Raw genomic sequence first — 24,776 nt, 5'->3', positions numbered from 1 at the left:
TCTTTTTTTTTTTTTATTTTTCTTTTCAATTTTTTTTAAAAAACACGCGAACAGGTGTTCACTCGCTTCACCTCCCTGGAGAAAACCCTGCGGAGGAAAACTGAGATGAGAGACCAGTTTCTAGAATCATGAAGAAAATATTCGACAACAGACATGCTGAAGTGGCTCCTCCACTAGAGGAGAACGAAGAGTGTTGGTACCTGCCCACTTTCGGAGTCTACCACCCGCAAAAGCCTGGAAGCATCCGCGTGGTGTTTGACTCCAGCGCAAAGTACTTCGGCACATCTTTAAATGGTGTTCTTCTGTCAGGCCCAGACATCAACAATTCACTCATTGAAGTGGTGATCCGCTTTCGCAAGGAACAGGTAGCAGTGATGGCTGACATACAGCAGATGTTCCACTGCTTTCTTGTCCGCAGAGACCACAGGAACTATCTGAGGTTTTTGTGGTACAGAGACAATGACATGTCTAAGGACATCATCGACTACAGGATGAGGGTCCATGTATTCGGCAACAGTCCGTCACCATCCGTAGCCATCTATGGACTAAGGAGAGCCATCCATGAAGGTGTTCACAAACATGGAGAAGACACGGTCCAGTTTGTCGAACATCATTTTTACGTAGATGATGGGCTCATCAGTGTGCCAACTGAAGCCGAAGCCATCAGTCTCCTGCAGAGAACGCAAGCCTCTCTCAGTGAATCGAACCTGAGGCTTCACAAGTTCGCCTCAAACAGCAAAACCGTCCTTCAAGCTTTCGCACCAGAGGATAGAGCAGTTCTGAAAGACCTTGACCTTAGCGGTGAAGCTACACCAGTGCAACGCAGCTTGGGACTGTTGTGGGAGATGACAGACACTTTCACTTTCGCAGTCTCAGAGCACAAGAAACCCTTCACTCGCAGGGGAGTTCTGTCAACAGTGAATAGTGTATTCGATCCTTTAGGCATGGTCGCACTGGTGACTATTGAAGGCAAAAGTCTCTTGAGGGAACTCAGTGTCAACGCATGCGACTGGGATGCTCCTCTTCCAGAACAAAAGCTGAAGCAATGGGAAGCATGGCGCGAGTCACTGCATGACTTAAGCAAGCTACATATCCCACGTTCATACACAGTAACATCACTTCCCAATGCTGTACACACAGAGCTATGTGTTTTTTCCGACGCGTCCACAAAGGCCATTGGAGTAGTGGCATATCTCAGGACCATTCAAACTGAGGGACAAGCACACGGGTAGAATTCAGCTTCGTAAAGGATTAGCTGGCCCACAGTCGCGAACCTACCATTCCTAGGTTGGAATTGTACCTCGAAGTTGTATGCGTTGCGTGGAAATTACAGCTGAACTCATCCAAGATGAACTGGACCTGAAGCTTGATGCGATCAAGTACATTACAGTCGAGCGGGCCGGCAGGTTGCACGGTTACATTAGACTCGCGCAGGCCGGCCGGTTGCACGGTTACATTAGAGTCGAGCGGGCCGGCCGGTTGCACGGTTACATTAGACTCAAGCGGGCCGGCCGGTTGCACGGTTACATTACAGTCGAGCGGCCGGCCGGTTGCACGGTTACATTCGGTCTCGTTCGGCATAGGGTCTAGGTAGCTCATTTGCTGATTGATTCTACTACCACCACTCCAGTCCAGTGGAGGCGCTAATGGGCTATTACTACACAGTAGCAGAAGAATACCAGCTACACAACGGCCAACCATTGAGTAAAAGAAAAAAAACAGGAGTGAGTCGGTTCATTGACGTATGGCACTCAATTCACCCGGCTCAGTGACACGAGTCGGGTTAATTAACCGGCTCTTCGGTCAGTTCGTCAACACTATTATGGATAATCCGGGCCTGTCGGAAGGGTATATGTTTATACTTCTCATCCAACCACAATCAAATTCACTCTCTCCAGATGGCGTGATTTATCTGGATAGGTTGTTTTTTTTGTTTGTTTTTGTAACAATGACGAGCCGGAATGAAAACAAGCCAAACTGAAATAGGAGTAACGAGGCTATTTTTAAAATGTAAGCAGTGGCGGATCTAGAAAATTTTACATGGGGGGGCAAAGGGGTAGCGAGAGATCTTGGTAGGGTGGCAGGGGAAGACGGTACATGGAAACCCCCATATGTAAACTGCTATGCCCTACTGCGCCCCGCAACGCCCTGCTATGCCCTAAGCTGCTATGCCCTAAACTGCTACAACTATTATTTCTAGTCATTGTTCCATTATCTTTTTTGTTACCATAATTACCATTATTATGAATCATAATTCTCTATATCTGTACGTATCCATCTGTATCTAACCGGCAGCGACCACCAAGACCCTGGGTCTGTCTGATGTTTCTGCCCAAAAGGAAGTTTTTCCTCGCCACTGTTGCACCAAAACCTTGCTCTTTGGAGAATTGTTGGGTATTTGTAACTTAAAGAGTGTGGTCTAGACCTACTCTATCTGGAAAGTGTCTTGAGAAGAGTGAACTGTTGTTGTATATGTAAATATTTACATATCTAACCCTATAATATATACAACAGAATGTAAATAGCCAAAAACTGAAAACACGTCATGTCACACAACATGTTATGTTACTGTACTGCAATTTATATGTAAGGAGAATATAAACCACCATATGGTCCAGGGGTAACTGCAGCCTCCTCTTCCTCTCTGTCATCTTCATCTGCCTCCTCCTGATCACTCTCTGCCTCTGTCCCTCTCTCTGAAGCTGCAGCCTCCTCTTCATCCCTCACTGTCAATTCTTCCTTTCCCTCTTCTCTTTCACTCATTTCTGCATCTCCGAAACGGCGACTCTCTGTAAACGTTATGAATTCAAACATGCCAGTTTGTAATATTTTGTATTATGCTCTTCTTGTCTTTACTGAAATCAAACTAATCCAAAAGCAGAATGCCCCCCTTTTCACCTGGCTATACCCAATGTTTAGATCTGTTGTGCTATTTATGCAAATTACCACATACATAATTATATTATGATCCGTTTATCCATTTATTATGAATGCTATAACGCAGCTAATATTACGGAACGTTATACTTCTTACATGGGAAACTACTCGTACATATTAGCTTTCATTTAACGTTGCTAGTGAAGTTAAAAAGGTGCAGTTACCCCCCATCCATACTAAATACAGGCTCAGTGACCACCAACCGGGTCAGACAGACAGGTCAGAGAGAGACAGGCTCAGTGACCACCAACTGGGTCAGACAGACAGGTCAGAGAGAGACAGGCTCAGTGACCACCAACTGGGTCAGACAGACAGGTCAGAGAGAGACAGGCTCAGTGACCACCAACTGGGTCAGACAGACAGGTCAGAGAGAGACAGGCTCAGTGACCACCAACTGGGTCAGACAGACAGGTCAGAGAGAGAGACAGGCTCAGTGAGCACCAACTGGGTCAGACAAACTGGTCAGAGAGAGACAGGCTCAGTGACCACCAACTGGGTCAGACAGAAATGCACTTCCTCCTCCACTGGGAAAAACTATCTTCACTAAGAGATTTACACCTTGGAAAAATAGCCCAAAAAAGAAAACTTCCCAAAGTTACCACCAGAAAAGAGGAGACAGCAGCTCTACTGACAGCTAAACATGGATCTGCCTGCCACAGCCTGAGGGACTCACAACCACTTAGGATCCCAAAATTACAGATTGGTTTAGTATTTTATAGCAATTATATTAGAATAGTATATATGTGACACCTACATATTTAATATATGACATGTAGGCCATACATTTCTGTAAACTGCTGAGAGAGAGAGAGAGAGAGAGAGAGTGAGAGAGAGAGATTGACTGATTACCTCCGCTGTCTGAAAACTCCTGTTTTCTGAATGACAGTTTAAACATCAACGTACTATATGAAGACATTTCATCACCTGCTGTCTTAGTGTGTAATCCCCTGCTGGGTCTTCTTGCTGATAACAACTGTTTTCGTCTTCTCTGAGGTGATTTTCGACGCATTTATTTTGACATTCTGAACTACCGCGGAAATGTCAGAGCGCGTCACGTGACCATTCTACGCGAATCACGTTGTCAGCTACCGTAGGCATTCGGTGGTCAGAACAGCTATTCCTCTGATATAAAGTGGGTCTTTCGTGACAATGATATATTGCTGCTCACTAGTCTCACTTTCAAATGAGCAGCTACCACGCAGAGGAATGTGCTTTTGTAAGCATTTTATGACCTTTCATTTTATGTGCATGTGAATGATAAACACTCAGCCTCCAAACTTGTACTTAGCTTGTTTGAACCACATCCTTCATACACTGTTGTGAAATGTCCTCTTTGAAAATTTTGGATGCACATGTTTGTTCACTGTGCTCATGTCAGGCTCACGCTCTATGGACTGTAATTACATATCTACAGCTTCAGTTTTTCGATAAACTTTGGACTTATCCAGGGTGTGAGATGATGCTAAGGATGAGGATGTGGATTCTCAGCTTTCCTGAATGCCTTCTGCTCTTTGGTTCCAATTGACTAACTGGGGAGCGAATGTGGATGTACCAGTGACATGGTTTTAGGGACAACATAGTGTTTTGAGCTCCAACATGCCAGCCACAGGCATCAGTGTAGCTGGCAAAATCCCATAGGCCAAATCCCATATCGGTGCATTCCTTTAAGCCCAGGGCCTGGGTTTGTGGAAAGGGCATTGACGTCCACTGATGTGGGAAGGGCATTGTCTGGGCCGCTGATCCTGACTGCACTGGACAAAGAGAGGGGGATCAATCCTCGGATAAGAGGTCGGGGTGGGCTGAGGGGCGTTGGGGAAGGACAGGGAACATGGGTACAGCGGTATGCCCATCATTGTCCAAAAGCGAGCATGTCAGCTGATTGGAAGCCAGATAAGAGATCAGCAGTAGTCCGATTCTGTCTGCCTCTCTCTGTACCAATTAATATGCAGGCAGGCAGGCAGGCATGCATATGGAATCACATACATACAGTATACAAGTGTCATGTGCCCCTTCTCACAAACACAAATCCCAACTATCCAGTCTGGTTCAGATTGTAGTTGGCATAGTTGTTTACACAGCTGTTTTTAATGCGTCTGCTCCTGGTCAATGTCATGTCTGAAACACCGGGCTAATAAACACATTCGCTAGATAGAAGGTTGGCACTATCTGCTAGTGTTGTGGCTCCTGAGTTGGCAGAGTCTGAGACCATCCACTCAAACACACAACGCATTTCTTTCCCTTATAAAATAAAACAAGCGATTGGGCACCGGGAGTCTCTTTGGAAACAAAAAGCCTGGAGGGCCAAAACAGTATGGGAATCGGTTTTGGGAGAATGTTTTGATCATGACAAGCAGAAACGGTGGCCATCTAAAAGTTAGCAGTGGCTCAGCTAAGACAAAAGTGCATGGCATGATGGGAATTTTGGGCCTTTACCAATATTTCCTGAGCTCAAGCTTCTGGCGAGAAAGAAAAGTAAAGATAGGCCTCTACGTTCAGATTCACATATGTATATTTGTGCGTTTTGTTTGTCGTTGTGTTGTTCTCAGCTATCTGTGACCGGATTGAGGTGGTGTTCACTTCCTCGTAATCTACCCTCTCCTTACTTTTTTATGTCCGGAGTACGGAAATGGCAAAGGAAAGGGGAATTCCGTGTTCTTTGGATTGGAATGATGTAAGAGTGCCAAGTATGCCATGTCCAACCATAAATACTCTTCAGGATGGAGTTAAAAAGATAAAATCTCTGGGTATATTTTGATGGGTATAAGATTAATATAACACTGGAAACCATTCAAGTATTTGTTTACCGTAGGTGGGTCTTCCTTTATGCCTGTGTGTCTTCAAATCAACTTAATCTATCCTATTGAAACATTAACCACTGCACCTTTAAGGTCGTAAGAATTTATCACCATGGATTTTATAAGGGGGAAAGTTTTTCCATGTATGTAAAGTAGGAAATCATAAATCCTCCACTTTAAACGGTGCATAATGGCAAACTACTACCATGTCTTGATTGGTTCATTGAAATTCATTTTTTAATCATTCCTCATTGCATACTACTACTGTATTTCACAGCTGTCTTTCTTACTTTGCATCCATTTTCAGACCCGTTAGCTGACCCGTCTGGTGTGTCCCTTCTAGGTATGACCTCATGCTACTTCATGACTTTAGGATTTGTGTATCTTTCCCTGTTTTGAATGTTTGTTGCTTCATGAGAAAGCTTTTACCACCTTGGTTTACATCAGAAATTAGTGTGCCAAAGTTTTTTACATCTGTTTTGAAATCATAATAAATAGTTAACAGTTAATACACTTAAACATTACTTACAGAGAAAAGTACCGCCTTTATTTGTGTGTCTTAATTTCTTTTCGCTGTGATAAAATGTTTCTTTTATTAACATTGTCTTTTTATAACGTAACAATAACAACAAAAGAATGCACATGGGATATTGCTACTGCCAGGGGTCTATAACGAACTTGTCAGAAATCTGGTCTCTTGTGCCTCTAGTGCTGTACAGAACGTTGAGGTGGGTGTGGTGACTTTAGAACAATAGTGTGTCTTTCTCTTATTTATCTGTCATTGTGTCTGTTGGCATCAGGAAGGAAAGTTAACTCCCATGTCAGAGGGAGGGGTCACAGGTTTTTTTGCAGGATATAAGCAATCTCGCAACATCAGATCATCACACTGTAAGCTCCTGTTGGAAGACAAGAAGACTCTCACACAACTCATCTGATCTACACAACTTCACCAGGTGAGATCAAACTGGGCGTAATAGACAGAATGGGAAAAACAGTTATACAGTATATATTTAGACTTTTACTGAACTGTGTAAGGCTGTCAATGTCAGACTAGACTCTACAAAGAAATACTGTATTTCTAATCCCCATAGACCGTAACTCTTTCTGTCTCTTAACTTTGTCGTCCTGTGTGTGTAAAGGAGAGAGTTGACTCCCAGTGTTTGAAACTCTTAACACTCGTACTACTTTAGAGTGTACATGAAGTACTGAAGGCTGTGTTCACTTTCCTAACAGGTTGGAGAAATGGCCTCAGGTAACATGAGCGTTGCTGCCCTGGGTCGACCTTTCACCCTGGGAATGCTCTATGATGCTCGGACAGATAAACTGATCCCAGGTAAGTGTTGATTACATTATTAAAACATTTCTAAATATATTTGACTGTCACAGTTCTACTTAAAATAACTCTGAAATCATTTAATTAAATGGTAACACTATTTTAACCTCACCTCTTTAATATGCATATGCACTATTAAAATAATTAGCAAAAGCTTTGTAATTCTACAATGTACAATAGTTGTGACCATTTATTAGTTAAATATATTAGGGATGCAGGATAAATTGTTGGTATATTATCCTGCGATGTAAATGAAAAAATATAATTGTAATTACTGTTGCAGAATTTTAGCCCAAAATTATATCTGTGGAGCGGTTTTTACAGTATCCTGGACTAGGGTTGCCCCATTTTCTCATACTGCAGTGTAACTGTTATTCTTGTATTTTATACCTCTTATCTCTTATTCTATATTTGCTGTTTTTATATTTTAAACTGTTTTTAACTGCTCTTTAATATTTAGTATAAAGCACATTCAGTTGCCTTGGTGCTAAAATGTTCTGTACAAATAATGCTGCCTTGCCTATGAAACCCGACTCTGGTCCAAATTAGTTTTTAGTGAGATTAGCAGAGCAGAAAACATAGTTTTGGTGTCTTGATTGTGTGTGCAGTCTTCCAACTCTTTCTTCCTCCTCTCCTGTGCTCTCAGGTTTAAGATGATTGTTGTCATGAGAGCGGGACAGAGCTCTGTCGCCGACCGCATGCATGCATGCACAAACTCTCTCTCTGTTAAAGTAGATAAGCTAACATGGGCTTGATGAACAAAGAAACAGGCACTTACAGTGCCCTCCACAATTATTGGCACCCCTGTTTAAGATGGGGTCATGGACTTCTAAGAATTCTCCTTTTTGTTTAAACAACATAGAACCCAAATGCAAAAAAAGAGAAAAATCCAAACTTTTATTTAAGTACATTACTTTGGTGGTAAAAACAAAACTTGAAATCATGTGTCCCACAATTATTGGCACCCCTGATGTTAATACTTTGTACAACCCCCTTTTGCCAACAAGACAGCACTTAATCTCCTTCTATAACATTTCACAATATTGGAGAACACAGAGAGGGATCTTTGACCATTCTTCTTTGCACAATCTTTCTAGATCATCCAGAGTCCTGGGTCCTCTCTCATGCACTCTCCTCTTTAGCTCACCCCACAGGTTTTCGATTGGGTTGAGGTCTGGGGACTGAGATGGCCATGGGAGGACCTTGAGTTTGTGACTGCTGAACCATTTTTGTGTAGATTTTGCCACATGTTTAGGATCATTATCCTGCTGAAAGACCCAGTGATGACCCATCTTCAGCTTTTTGGCAGAGGCCATCAGGTTTTTATTTAAAACGTCCTGGTAGTTCAAAGCATTCATAATGCCATGCACCCCAACAAGGTTCCCAGGGCCTTTGGAAGAAAACAGCCCCAAAGCATCACAGATCCTCCACCATACTTCACGGTGGTGAAGGTGCTTTTCGGCATACTCATCTTTTGTTTTACGCCAGACCCACTTAGAGTATGTTAGTATATGTTTTGCGGGTGTTTAAATTTGTATACTACGTACCCGCTGTCAGATAGAATTATTAAATTTTCCATCTCTATATGTACTATTTCTTCCCACAAAAAGGACACAGTGAATAGGTTGGTCAACAGAACTTCCAACCATACTGGACATTTAGTTTTGTTTGGTCCAACTAATAGAACTCCTTCCTGATGTCATCACTGGTCTCGTCTCTACCTGATGTCATCACTGGTCTCCAGAGGTGGGTAGAAACGAGTTAAATTTACTACGTTACATTTACTTGAAAAATTATACTTCTAAGAGTAGTTTTAAATCTCTATACTTTTTACTTTTACTTGAGTAGATTTGTGAAGAAGAAACTGTACTCTTACTCCGCTACATTAGGCTACAATGAGCTCGTTACTTTTCTTTTTACCTCTTTGGTTAGTTTTCCCCCCGTGTTTTATTTTGAAAGAGAGAGAGAGAGAGAGAGAGAGAGAGAAACTTCCGCCAAAGGCTCTACCACGTACGCGACTGTGTTTCACCAATCAAAACGTAGTTGTGCAGTCTCGTCAGCTGGCAAGAAAAAATAGGCGACGCTGATGCGTAAATCAACGCTTATCAATATCACTTCCCCATCAGTCAGGACCAAGATCTGACCATAAATACACTTGTCCTTTCCATAAACTGCAGTGATTAGCCTATTATTTCAGTTGCAATCCTGCCAGTGGAAGCGATCGTGAGAGTTCAAACCGCTGTGCGCATTTGTTCAAGAAGCAGAGAAATAGCCGATATGTAATTCCCTCCCATTCAAATCTATATATTTCATAAATATACCCATCACGGAATGTTTACGGCGTTGTCGGTCTCTAAATGTTTTAACTTTTATCAGCGCACTCCTCCGTCTCTCTCTCTCTCTCTCTCTCTGCACCGAGCTCCGCCTTATCTTCTATAAGAACGGTGACGCCTAGTATTGATTGGTCGGTAGGCGGTGCTTTTACACCGGTTGATCTCTCATCTTCAACATAACTTGAGTACAATTTTTGGCTACTCTACCCACCTCTGCTGGTCTCATCGCTACGTGATGCCATCGCCCACCTCATGTCTGTCTCATTCACTCACGCCAAGACCCGCCCTTCAATCGAGGGGGTAAGCTTCGCTTCAGAACTCGAACCTCCTATGGGGCCATTTTGTTGCTACAAAGAGATCACCTCCCGTTAGCATTCCACTGACTAGCATTCATTTTGACGTCACTTGACAGTGAATAACATACATTAAACCGGCGTTTAAAGACTCTATTTGTCCGTTGTTTATTTCTAAAGAAACACGACAATGTATAAAAGTCTCCATTACCTTGTAGCTCACGTTATGGCTGCGTAGCAGACGTTTTTGTAAAAATAGGCTAACGATTGTGTCACATAGTAGAGGAATTACCATATAGTACAGGAGAAGCTCACAGGCAGTTTCGACTTACATGAGCTGTTTGAGTTTAATTACTATGTTATGTTAAGAAATTCCAAAAGACATGATCGTTTAATTTCTGAGGAGGAAGGAGAGGCTAGGGTCGAATTGAAAGATTAAGCAAAAGGTTTAACGAACAACACGATGGAAACGACATGACAAAACAATCAAACATAAAACATTGCCAGCAGTAGACTGCGAGACATGCTTCCCCTGTTGGGTCACAGTCCTGCATCCGTATGACATGACATAACAATTATACTGTAAAACAGCGGTCTGCAAACATGCTTTCCCTTGCAGGGTCACAGTTGCAGCCCCGAATCCTTCTCAGGATTGCCCATTTATTCCCGACACCTGGGTGGTTCCTCAAATTAAATCTTTTCCTATTGGTCAGATGTCTCTCAAAAGAAAGGTGTAAATTCCCAATCCATGTGTCTTGAGGCTGCACCCGGTCACAGATCTTACCAAGGTGGTGTCAATTGTTTCTAAACTACAGGAATACTAGACTTCACACTCCCAAAAAAAACCCCAAAAAAAAAAAAAAAAAAACCTCTATTTAAAAAAAAAAAAAATTTCTCTTATAAAAAAAAAAAAAAATAAAACCAAAATATTTTTTAAAAAATAAAAAAAAAAAAACATATACAAATTAGTATAATTATTTAATTAAATCTAGCTGCAGCTGCATGGAATATTATTTGATTAGATCTGCGAAAAACCAAAAGTACATTGTTTTCAAAACATAAGCATGGTTTTAACTTCAACAGTTAACTAGCATTTTAGTGATCAATAATTAGCCTGTGTCTATGTTATCTCCTTACATATACCTACGCTCTCCGTCTCTGTAAGATTGGGAATGATTGAGATTTCTCTCAGCACAGCTACCAGAACACTTACAACTTTCAGACACGTTGCTCACGTCACATTTACGTTGTCTCTGTCAGTTGGAGGCTGCTCAGTAAAGCAAGAGATCACCGGAAAAGTGCTTCTAATAGCCTTCACTGGTCTCCGTCCAGAGACACGGGGTCTATTGGTCCATTATATATTGTCTATGCCTTCATTAGCCCAGGTCTGGGAATGGCCATAGTAGGGAGCGTCCCCCCCCCCCTGACCCATGTAACAACCAACTCCTCAGTTTGTGAAAAAAATGCCAAAACACATTTTGTAATGTACACATACCCAAACAAAGCTATATACATCTCTGTGGACTAGGGCTACAACAATGAATCGATAAAATCATTAAAATTCGATTATTAAAAAAGTTAAAACTTGAAACGAATTTCAATATTAATTTGTTGTGTCGCGCAACTAGGTCAGCGTATGTAAAACTGTAGGGAACTGTAACACTGGACCCAACTATCATGCCAATCAGTCGCAGGGATTAAAAAAAAGAGCAGCGCGGAGCGGAGCAGCGCAGAGCGAAAGAAAAGAAAAAAGAGCAGAACGGGGGTAGAGGAAATACGGAGAGAGACCGGAGAGAGCCGTAACGTTGCTCTGAAACACACGGCGGAGGCAGAGAAATCAGTAGGGTACAACCGGGACAATTGAAACGGAGGACGAATGACCCAATTTGAGTGCGGTAAGTAAAATGTTTGATGCGGTACATTTTTTTTAATGACATGATTTATTTATTGTTTCATGTACCATTGTCATTGTCATACAACACATGAATTAGTGTCTTAAAATGTCCTATAGTGTGGAATGTCAGAAATTTTTGTTTAGGAGCAAAATAGGTTTAAAAGTCAATTGTTGCTGTCGGGACGATTGAAACAGCTGTATCATTCATCCCGACCAGGCAGTAAACCCCATTTATTCTAAGTAATTGCACACATATCTGTGTTTATACTATATTTTATACAGGAGAGACATGGAAAAGTGGTTTTAGAAAGATGTAAATATATTTGGCGCTATCAGGTAGGGGTCGAGTTTTCCCATGTTATCCTATGGAGACTGACGGGCTGTGGGTCATGAAGCGCACTTATTTGGATGTGCGGTGGCTTACCCACATAATACCAGAGTGAAATAACATTTTGTACTATAGAAACATTATATAATTGGAAACATGTATTATTCTAGCTATATAAACGTCATAGTGCATGGTATTTCCATAACTGTGAGATACTCGCTTCACGATGACGGCAATGAGCTGTTAACAGACATTCACCAAGATGTATAGCCCTTCAGCAATCTATCTGAAATAGATTGCTGTAGGTGTTATTTCAGATAGATTGCTGAAGGGCTATACATCTTGGTGAATGTCTGTTAACAGCTCATTGCCGTCATCGTGAAGCGAGTATCTCACAGTTATGGAAATACCATACTTATTTTCCTGTATCGGAATTACCATTCATGCTATGTTGCCAAATATTGAAGTTCTGGGAGATATACATGGCTTAAACTGTTTCTCTCGTTCTCCATGCATGTTTCATTCGTCCAGGCCAGGAGGGACGAATAAAACAAAACGCACGTCCGACTACTGCTTGAATCAGTCCCGAACGGTTTCGTTCAGAGCTGAAAATGCAACTGTGTTTGACAGAGGACAGGTTTAGGTTTCTGTTGACAAAATATGAGCTTTCAGTGTTTTACCATGTCTTTGTAAATGACGTTTAATTAAAAACTGTTTCATTCGTCCCGGTTCTCCCCTACGACCTAAGTCATCCAAGGTCTGGGAGCATTTCACACTAAATAAATCAAAAATGTGTTAATTGCAAGATAAGCAAAAGCGACACGGCATGGAACGTGCGCACCACAGTTATGATTCAGCACCTAAAACGTAAACATGTTGGAGTCCTTGATGAGGAGGAAGGGAATTCAACAGCAGGGTAAAGTCACTATACTATCCTACTTCTGTTCAACAGAACAACAACAGCAGGGTAAAGTCACTACACTATCCTACTTCTGTTCAACAGAACAACAACAGCAGGGTAAAGTCACTACACTATCTTACTTCTGTTCAACAGAACAACAACAGCAGGGTAAAGTCACTACACTATCCTACTTCTGTTCAACAGAACAACAACAGCAGGGTAGAGTCACTACACTATCCTACTTCTGTTCAACAGAACAACAACAGCAGGGTAAAGTCACTATACTATCCTACTTCTGTTCAACAGAACAACAACAGCAGGGTAGAGTCACTACACTATCCTACTTCTGTTCAACAGAACAACAACAGCAGGGTAAAGTCACTACACTATCCTACTCCTGTTCAACAGAACAACAACAGCAGGGTAAAGTCACTACACTATCCTACTTCTGTTTAACAGAACAACAACAGCAGGGTAAAGTCACTACACTATCCTACTTCTGTTCAACAGAACAACAACAGCAGGGTAAAGTCTCTACACTATCCTACTTCTGTTCAACAGAACAACAACAGCAGGGTAAAGTCACTACACTATCCTACTTCTGTTCAACAGAACAACAACAGCAGGGTAAAGTCACTACACTATCCTCCTGTTCAACAGAACAACAACAGCAGGGTAAAGTCACTACACTATCCTACTTCTGTTCAACAGAACAACAACAGCAGGGTAAAGTCTCTACACTATCCTACTTCTGTTCAACAGAACAACAACAGCAGGGTAAAGTCACTACACTATCCTCCTGTTCAACAGAACAACAACAGCAGGGTAAAGTCTCTACACTATCCTACTTCTGTTCAACAGAACAACAACAGCAGGGTAAAGTCACTACACTATCCTACTTCTGTTCAACAGAACAACAACAGCAGGGTAAAGTCTCTACACTATCCTACTTCTGTTCAACAGAACAACAACAGCAGGGTAAAGTCACTACACTATCCTACTTCTGTTCCGTTCTGAAGTGAGGAACGTACCGTCCCTCCAGGAGCTCTTCTGGTGCTGCTGTTTACTCGTTATCCAGCTGACTAGCATGACAAGCTAGCGTTAGCTCATTAAACAGTAGTAAAGACAAGGTTTTATTCACTCGCCTTTTTTGGCCCATTCATTTTTTAATCTGTTGTCATGTATATATTCTCTGCTTTGTCCCGTATCAGCTATTCTAGACAAATATATTTGTGTGTGGTGTATAAATGAACTTAACTTGCACTTACTACAATGATGGTAATAATTTAATGAATAAGCTTTGTGTGTGTCTGTGTGTGTGTGTGTGTGTGTATGTGTGTGTGTGAGTGTGTGTCTGTGTGTGTGTGTGTGTGTGTGTGTGTGTGTGTGTGTGTGTGTGTGTGTGTGTGTGTGTGTCTATCTGCGTGTGTGTGTGTGTGTTTGTGTCTATCTTTGTGTGTGCGTGCGTGTGTGTGTCTTGTTTGTATGTGCTGTTTGGGTTACTTGCCTTTACACAACTATTAACTAAAACAACAAGTATGTATGTTAGTATATTGAGTTGATGTAAATGAATGGGTTTATTTTATCTGATTCATCGATTAATTGAAAAAATAATCAACAGATTTTGAGTTAAGGGGCCGTGTTCATTTCATGGAATTCTGTGAGACCAGGTTGGAGACAATAAGCTTACCGTAAACATCAGCACGTCATCCAACATATAGAGGGTAGTATTGTTCTCTGTTCAGTCGCAGAGTGTAATTGCACATGTTGTCCTCTGATAGATCTCAGCCATTTTATTTATCAGATGACTGATGTTTTCCAATTTCTATAGGTATGACATTGTGGGATGATAAAACTCTACAAGGCAAGATAAGTGAAAGCTCTCAGCGCACCAGTGACTCTCATATTTATAAAGAAGACTCCACTGATTACAAGTGCCGTCGCCTGGATGTTGAAGTTTCTCTGAAGGCCAGTGTCCTGGGTGGACTGGTTGAATTTGGAGGATCTGCCAAGTATCTGAATGATCAGAAGAAATTCCACAATCAGAGCAGAGTGACGTGTCAGTACAAAACTACCACCAACTTCAAGCAGTTAATGATTGAACAACTAACCATGGACCCCCAACATATGGATGTCATTAAGAAGAGCTCAGCAACACATGTAGTCACAGGCATCCTTTATGGGGCAAATGCTTTCTTTGTATTTGACAGTGAGAAGGTAGAGTCCAGCAGTGTTCAGGACATCCAGGTCAGCATGGAAGCTGCGGTAAATTTGTTATTTGCTAAAGGTGAGGCAAAAGCTAAGGTACAGCTGACTGAAGAACAAAAAACCCTGACTAAGAATTTATCCTGCAAATTCTATGGAGACTTCATTCTTGATAGCAACCCTGCAACATTTGAAGATGCAGTGAAGGCCTACGAACAACTCCCAAAGCTACTGGGAGAAAAAGGAGAGAAGGCTGTTCCAATGAAGGTCTGGCTGATGCCGCTGAAGAATTTCCACTCCGAATGTGCTGAGCTGATGAGAGAGGTCAAGGACCGCCTAGTAAGTAAGGCGGAGTATGTTCTAGACGATTTAAAGGAAAAAGAAATGAGATGCAACGATTCTCTGGAAGACAAAGTGGGCGAGCAGTTTCCACAGATTCGAGAAGAGTTGAGCACTTTCCAAAAATTGTGCGGTAGTTATACATCTAAACTCCAGCAGGCCTTAAAGGAGAAACTTCCCTCCATCCGTGAAGGAAAAGAAGATGAGAGCTCACTAGACCAACTCTTTGAAGACAGAGAGAAGTCACCATTCAGTCAGGAAAAACTAACCAAGTGGCTAGATCGTAAAGAGAGAGAAATCAACGTCATCAGATCCTGTGTAGATACCATGGAGGGAATAAAGATCGTCCCAAATCAGTCAGAGCTGGACAGACAGGTTCTTGATCCAGGTGTAGAAAATGCTCTGTGCTTTGTTTTCACTTCAGTGGAAAGGGGTGATACCGACCTTGATGTGATGGCTGACTACTTGCACTTCCCTAAATTAGGAAGTACCAATGAAGATCCATGGTACAACTCAGATAAAGTTGTCACCAAAATGAGAGAAAAAGCCAAAGCTTTCCATCTATTTGCCAATGTAGTGAAGAACAACAGTCGATTCCGTTTCCTCATAGCAGCCATCGCAAACAAGAAATACACAGGAGCAACCATCTACCATTACAAGAACGGCATTCTGGTCACTGAAGATTTTCAAAGCCTGTCCTCCCTCCTGTGAAGACCATCACAGACAGAAGAGATCTGATCTGGTGTAAGTCTGTTTCCATGCTTTTTTGATTTAAAAACAACATGCTGTACTAATAACTCTCCTCCAGAAACCTGTTTGACCATCAGAATAACTGATAACACATTTTGTTTTGGTCTCTCCATCAGATGCCTGTGATCTCAACCTGGACCCAAACACTGTAAACTACAACGTCATTCTGTCTGAGGGAAACAAGAAGCTAACATGTGTGGATCTAAAGCTTGATCAATTGATAAGTAGTGGCCCAGAGAGGTTTACAGGCGTACCTCAGGTGTTGTGCAAAGAGAGCTTATCAGGGCAACATTATTGGGAGGTAGAATGGGATCAGAATTCCATCTTTCCTTGTCATGTTTGTATTGCTGTTGCATACAGGGAAATTAAAAGAAAATCAGACGATTCCCAGAGCAGGTTTGGGTCTAATACTGTATCGTGGGCTTTCCTAAATCAATATATAATAGCTAAATCACTTTTAGCATTAACAAATGGGGAGATGGTGTGGAGCAGTCCTTTTCCCTCTGATGGCTGTAGCAGAGTTGGGGTGTATCTGGACTGGCCTGCTGGCACTCTGTCCTTCTACAGAGTCTCCTCTAACACACTGAGGCACCTCTACACCTTTCACACCACATTCACTGAGCCTGTTTACCCAGGATTCCGTGTCGAATTTCGGAAAAATGATGCATACCTGTGTCCATTTGAATAGGAGTAATGACAACTACTTCTCAGATTCTTGGTCTGTCAGTAGGAATATGGGTTTACATTTAAAGTTTAAAGAACAACTCAACATCACATTTTATTTCGAACAGGCTTCACAAATTTAAATAACATATTCAAACCCAGAGGGATCAACAAAATTGATCATGTAATCATCAGAGTATGTGTGTAATTTTATCAGTTCATGTTGATTTGATGCACAGCCTTTATTTAAAATTTGCTTGTACTTTACAAATGTATTATTAGTTTAAACTTTCATTGCTTACTACTTGATATTTAAGATACAGGGCTTATATCAAAACTCAATTCCTTTGTCAACACTTGTATGTTGAAATATAACTCACAGCTCATGTATTAGAAGTGGTTTTATTTAGCATTTTGTTCCTTTTCTTCTTTGTGAAGTACTGTTTTTAAATTGTTTCCAGACTACAAGTTTTTCTGTTAAGGACACGTCTGTACTTCAACCTCGACTTTGTGTTCAATCATTGACTACTGTATTGAGGAGAGAGTTTATGTTAGATGTTGGATACTTTGCTGATGTTTATAGAGTTTCAGAAATGTATTTTCCTGTTGATGTGATACACAGCCTTCTTCTCAAACTGGTTAGTGCTTCACAATCTTTCATTGCTTGGTACATCACAGATAATTCTTTTTATTTGAACTTTTTATTCTACTTCTTGATACTTAAAGATAAGGAGCTTATATTGCTTTTGTCAACACTAGTCTATTGAAATATAACTCATAACTGATGTAAAAGAACTAACTTGTTTAGTTGAAATTATCATGTTGGTGATGGGATATAAATTACCTAAAGTGCATATTGTTTAATTTAGCATTTTGTTCATTTTCTTCTTAGTGCAGTATTTTTTTAATAGTTGTCTTTTCAGAATATAAGAGGAATCATTTAGTTTTTCTGATAAGTCTGTACCTTAGCCTTAACTTTGGGTTGAAGAAATGTATTTTTCGGTTAATATGTTGATATATCACAGCCTTCTTCTTAAACTAGTCTTTGCTCCACAAGGGGTTAGGGTTAGCAGTTTAAACTTTCATTGGTACATCCCAGATAATTCTTTTTATTGTAAATTTGTATTCTACTTGCTGATAAATAAAGAAACAGTGCAAAAGGAAAGAAAAAAAAAAGAAGAAAAAGGAGTCACTGTAACACCTGTTGGATATGTTTACTCGCTTCTTGAGCAGAATATTCAATAAAGTGGAGACCTGACTTTTAGAATGTCCCTTACGACAAGCCGTGGGACATCCTGCGGAGGAAATGGAAGGCGCTCGAACAGCGATACATGGCTGGTTGTCAGGTTGTCAGGTTGTCTCGCAGCGGTGCCGGAGGAAAAAAAAAAGGCACGTTCCACCTTTTTGATGAGCTGGATCAGATCCTCAGCCAAAGGCCCATCGTGGCTTTTGTTGAGCAAAACTTTGTTCGCAAAGTGTTTTATGGAAACACCATAAAATGTCTCAAATCAATTCGATATACCAATTTAATCGCAAAACAGCATGTGACGTCATTACGCACAGGTTTTTATTCGCTTTAGAGCTGTTTGATGGAAACACACTTTCACCAGCTTAATCACATGAGTTTTTTTACCGAACATCAGATAATTCGATTGACAAGTGGATGGAATCTTAGCTATAGTCTCTGTCAGAGAAACGTAAAAAGCGCTCTCGAGTAACAAGTGTGGGCATCACCGAGGGGCCGAAGGCAAAGCCAGAGTCGGTAACGTAGGCTACGGTGTGGATGGACTCGGTTCTGAATCAGAAGAAAAGCACCGGGCGCTCACTCTGTGAAAGGCGCGGTACACATAGATGGCTGGTAGCTGTCTACGTGTTCATATAACTTTATACGTCCTACAACTGGACGGAATCATTGCACACATCCTTTCCAGCTTACCAGCTGTAAAATGTCCCAGAGGAAGTTCATTAAAATCGTTAAAATGTACATGTCGGTGTTATCATGTTGTTCTAAAGATATCCTAAGATAATACATGCATTAATATCGTAATTGGGTATTTATCATGAGAGATTATAGAGTTTGGTTTCTGGCGGTCAAAATGACCGCTCATGGCAGTTCTAGTAGTTATGGAATTCTGGCACTTCCAGTATCTCAATGCAGTGTAACTACTTCAGCATGTAAATAATGCACCTAAAATACAAACGTGAGCAAGGGCGTTGAGTAATCGCTATTATATTGAATCAACAGCCACGTGCAATTTAGCTAGCAGGTGAAGGTGAAACAAAAAATTAGCAAGAACTATAGACTAATACAGGCTTAAATAAACTGACAAAATAAGTTATACAACTTACAGTTCTCAAGGATGCACACATGCCATCTCAACCGGGTCCTCCGGACAGCCTGTCTCTTTTTTGAGTGTCACGCGTGCCCACACGCGTTGTGAAGCGCGTGTCCGCGCTATTCTCAGACGTGCTCTCTAACAATCACTGCTGATAGACTGCTTTTTGTACATTTCTGATACCGAGGCGGAAGAAATCTAACCGTAGCTAACCACTGCATTTTGGCCCTATAAATAGTGTGATCAATCACCAAATAACACAGGATTTAATTAGTTTAATTGCTGATGTAATTTGCAGTGTTAGTGTTTCTTTGCCTACTATTAATTTTTTTCAACAAATGATCAGAAATACATTACAGTACAATACTATCATTGTAAACGACTGTAGAATTAAATTAAATGCAGTAACCAATTATTTGTAGCAAATTGTCATCACTCAAACGTGTGTAAGAGTGCTCTTGAGTATTCTTAGATTTTCTTCTTAGCTAAGAACAAATCCAAGATAAGAAAACATTTGTGAATGTCAGAATCTTTGTAAAAAGTGCGTAAGTGGTGTTTAAGAACACATTTCTTCGTAAGAATAGTTGGTGAATGAGGCCCATTGACCTCAAGGAAATTGTCAAAACACCATTTAATGAAGTTCCCCTCCTCTTGCTCTTGCTAAGTGCAGACGCTCTACTGCTTGCTCCTGCTTCTGCTTGCATATTTCTGCTGATAATGCTTTTCCTCTGAGAGAAACTATGAGCAGCGGCTCTTGGATACTTATAAATCACTGGACTATACATTTTTTTTCTTTTTGACATAGTAGGCTATTGTCATATTTGAAAAATTTTCTGCGTGAGCGTGGCCTAACAATAGCTCAAGCCTGTCCTAAAGTGACTGTAGCTAAAGCGAATTAGCAGCAAGATGCCACCCTTCTCCATAGAGGACTACTACAAACTCCTTCAGAAGATTGCAGTTCTGGAAACCAAAATTTACCGGTTAGAAGTAAATGTGGAAGTGAACGGATCATATGGAAATGACACCACTTTACCAGTGACCCAAAACAATGGACAAAAGCATGCTAACACACGGCTAACTAGCACCAGCAAGACCACAAAGAAACAAGAGGGCTGTGGAACGGGTAATAAATCAACAAGTGGCAGTCCTCCCTGGAACTCTCTTGGTGCAAAGCCTAAGAGTAAATCATTTTCCTGGGAAATGGGAGGACGACTAACGGGCAGGACACAGCACCCTGAGATTTGTGATACGACCGGCTGGCCTGCATTACCATCCTGGCAGAGCGCCTCTTCAACCCCTATGCTTAGTAGGACACAGCCGTGGACAGCTGCAAAAGGGAAAATCAGCAACAAAATGCCTCCCCAACAACTGAGTGTGCAGGTGAAGAACAGATTTGCTCCTCTGCTGCAGGACCCTGGACATGACCTGGATTATGTCTCATCGTCACACAGCAGGGTAAGGACTGAGAGCAATTCTAAAAGTAAAAAGCTACAGAGAAAGCTAACGACTCGGCCCCAAACTCTGATTGTGGGTGACTCTGCTGTTAAAGATATAAAAAGCAGTAAAAACACCAAAATACTCTGTTTTCCCAAAGACATGGTGTCTGACTTGGCCAAAAGAATCCAGGATATCATAGCAGCACACCCAACTGTGAAGAAAATTATACTGCATATAGGGTCAAATGATGTTGTAAAGCAAGAGTCTGAAGTGCTGAATCGTGACTTTATGAATCTGCTGAACGCAGTCAGCTCCCTAAACGCAAAGGTGTTTATCAGTGCCTATGCCCTATACCGCCAGTCAGAGGAGGAGCTGAGAGATTCAGCAGACTGCTGGCACTGAACAGATGGCTTTCAACTGCATGTACCAACAACCATTCTCTGCATTCTTCATTGACAATTTTAAAATTTTCTGGGGCTGCAGACATCTTTTTAAAACAGATGGACTATTCCTTAACAAGCCAGGAGTAAAGCTGTTCACCTCTAGCCTACTTTACTTTCTGCGCCACACATCTGCTCCCTTGGCCAAGGACACGAGACAAGATGAACCAAAACAAGAGGAAGACACAACAAAGTGCTGCAGTGAGCTACCACAGCCCCCACCTGAGCAAAGATTTGACCATCGGAAACCAAAGACCGGAGATGAGAAATCTCAACACCCCTTCTCACCCGTCCAACACTCCTCAAGCCCCAGTGACAACCACGAGAGCTTTGAGGACCTCTTTAAGGATACGTCGCTCTCCCATCTTTCCCCCATCCACATGTTGGAGTTCACTGACCAGATGAAGCAGCTGGTGAATGCTGGAACCAAGTATGCCCCCCTTCCTTCTCCCATCGTAAAACGCCAGGCACCTCTGCCCCCTCAAGGAGGGCAGCTAACTCCTTCTCCCCAAACTGATAAGGATGCTTGTGTGCAAAATGCAGTAAGCATTAACTGATATGGGCCGGGTCCAGGCTGCATGCCTAGTAACACTCATGACCCTATCCAAGACAAGCCTGGGCCCTGCGTATTAGATTCTTCCACAATTTCTGTTGTGATAGGTAATAGAAAAAGAATGGCGAATAAGGACGTAACTGCAAACTTTACAAATTTAGCATCCATTCCTCGTCAGCCACAGTCTGTCCCAAAAAATGAAAACGCACTAACACTAGCACTACTAAACGTTAGGTCTTTGGCAGGAAAATCGTTTGTAATCAATGATTTTATTATCAAGCACAATCTTGATTTTATGTTTTTAACTGAAACCTGGTTGGACCATAATAACAGTGCTGCTGTTCTCATTGAGTCAGCACCCCCTAACTTTAGTTTTATGAGTGAGAATAGAGTGAATAAGAAAGGAGGTGGAGTCGCCATTTTGTTTAATGACTCATTCCAATGTACGCAAATATCTTACGGAAATTTTGCTTCTTTTGAATATGTGGCTCTTCAGCTAAGATCCTCCCCTCAAGCTCTACTTCTAAATATCTACAGGCCACCCAAATACTGTGCATCCTTCTTTGACGATTTTAATGAACTGTTGTCTATAATCTGTATTAACTTTGACCGTGTAATTATTGCTGGTGATTTTAACATTCATGTTGACAACCCCCAGGACCGAGGGACCAAAGAACTGTGTTGTGTTTTTGAGAGCTATGGACTGACTCAGCATGTGACACAGCCCACGCACAATAAGGGGCACACTCTGGACTTGATTATCTCCAAGGGTCTGAACATTCCCAAGGTTGTGGTGACTGATGTTGCTCTCTCTGATCATTCCTGTGTTTTCTTTAACCCTTGTGTTGTCCTTCGGGTCCCAGTGACCCGAAGGACAACACAAGGGTTAACGGCACTATCTCTGTGCCCAAAAGTGTTCAAACAAAGTTAATCAGAAAACGGTATATCACTGAAAACACCAGTGAATCATTCATTCAGCTTTTCCCCTCTACACCCACCCTCACTGGGGCCTCAGTCACTGAGCTTGTAGATAATTTCAACTGTAAAATTACAACTGTTATTGATGCTATTGCTCCCACTAAGGTCAAAGCTGTCTCTGGTAAGAAAAGATCGCCATGGAGAAATTTTATAGGTGTGAGAACAGAAAAAAGAGACTGTCGAAAAGCTGAACGCAGTTGGCGAAAATCTAATCTCCAGGTCCATTATAACACTTATAAAGAGAGACTTCGCATTTATAATCTGGAACTAAGAAATGCAAGGCGGTCCTTTTTCTCTGACATTATCGCCAGAAACAATAATAATTCACGTGCTTTGTTTGCTACTGTCGATAGATTAACTAACCCTCCAGTACCAATAGCATCGGAACTGTTGTCTACCAAGGCTTGCAATGACTTTGCCTCCTTTTTCACAGACAAAATTCAGAAAATTAGACAGTCAGTGCCACCATATCAAGTACAGGATATGTGTTGTCACAGTGTTCACGCAAAACAAATTCTAACATGACATAATTTCATACGATCAACCTTAAAAACCTGGAGGACATTATACTACATCTGAAAACCTCCTCCTGTTGCCTTGATATTCTACCAACGGGTGTTTTCAAAAATGTTTTGAATTGTTTGGCTTCTGATCTTCTACAGATTGTAAACACATCTCTGCTCTCAGGTATTTTCCCACAGGCCCTCAAACTGCAGTCATCAAGCCACTCCTAAAAAAGAACAATCTAGACACGACACTAATGAGCAACTATAGGCCAATATCAAACCTTCCATTTTTAAGTAAAATCATAGAAAAAGTGGTTTTTCAACAACTCAACCTTTTCTTATCGCTAAACAACAGTTTTGATGCCTTCCAGTCAGGTTTTCGACCACACCACAGCACTGAGACGGCTCTTGTTAAAGTCTTTAATGACATCCACTTAAACACAGATAGTGGCAAAATTTCAGTCTTAGTATTACTTGATCTCAGTGCTGCATTTGATACAGTAGACCATGACATATTGCTTGACCGATTGGAAAACTGGGTTGGTCTTTCTGGCTCAGTACTAAAGTGGTTTGAATCCTATTTAAAGAATAGGGACTACTTTGTGTCTATAGGTAATTATACATCTGAGCATACAAATATGACGTGCGGAGTTCCCCAAGGCTCAGTTCTGGGGCCTCTTCTGTTCAACATCTACATGCTTCCACTGGCTCAGATTATGGAAAACAACAAAATAAGTTACCATAGTTATGCAGATGACACACAAATTTACATAACCTTATCGCCAGGGAACTATAGCCCAATACAACAATTAAATAAGTGCATTGAACAAATTAATGATTGGATATGCCAGAACTTTCTTAAATTAAATGAAGAAAAAACGGAGGTGGTTGTTTTTGGAGCAAAAGAGGAACAATTGAAAGTCAGCGCTCAGCTTCAATTGACAATGTTAAAAACTACAGACAAAGCCAGAAATCTTGGTGTAGTCATGGACTCAGACCTGAATTTTAAAAGCCACATTAACATAATTAAAAAATCAGCCTATTTTCACCTTAAAAATATATCAAGGGTTAAAGGACTTATGTCTCAGCAGGATCTGGAAAAACTTGTCCATGCTTTTATCTTCAGTAGACTTGACTACTGTAACGGGGTCTTTACAGGTCTCCCTAAAAAATCAATCAGACAGATGCAGCTGATTCAGAACGCTGCTGCTCGAGTCCTCACTAAAACCAGGAAAGTGGATCACATCACTCCAGTTCTGAAGTCTCTACACTGGCTTCCAGTGCCTCAAAGAATTGATTTCAAAATACTTTTACTGGTTTATAAATCACTAAACGGTTTAGGGCCAAAATACATTTCTGATCTGCTACTACATTATGAGCCACCCAGACCTCTCAGGTCGTCTGGGACAGGTCTACTTGTTGTCCCCAGAGTCAGAACTAAACAGGGGGAAGCAGCGTTCAGTTTTTATGCTCCACATATTTGGAACAAACTCCCAGAAAACTGTAGGTCCGCTGCAAATCTCAGTTCTTTTAAATCTAAGCTAAAGACCTATCTTTTAGATGTTGCTTTTCTTTAAATAATCAATTTTATTATTTTTAATTTCTTATACTGCACTGTACCTTTTATTCTTATACTGCACTATCAATTTTATTCTTGTTTTAATTTGTTTATTAATGTTTTAAAATTGTTTTTAATTGTTTTCTAACTGCTCTTTAATGTTTTATGTAAAGCACTTTGAATTGCCCTGTTGCTGA

The 24,776-nt window shown here is 41.2% G+C and overlaps 1 pseudogene; it reads left to right on the top strand.

Moving 5' to 3' along the window:
* The first annotated feature begins 6,599 nt into the window (after positions 1–6,599).
* Positions 6,600–18,108, top strand: LOC120550578 (annotated as a pseudogene).
* Positions 18,109–24,776: the final 6,668 nt, after the last annotated feature.

This window comes from Perca fluviatilis, chromosome 21 (genome assembly GCF_010015445.1).
Source record: "Perca fluviatilis chromosome 21, GENO_Pfluv_1.0, whole genome shotgun sequence".
NCBI classification, from domain to species: domain Eukaryota; kingdom Metazoa; phylum Chordata; class Actinopteri; order Perciformes; family Percidae; genus Perca; species Perca fluviatilis.
This window is presented reverse-complemented; position numbering and strand designations above follow the sequence as displayed.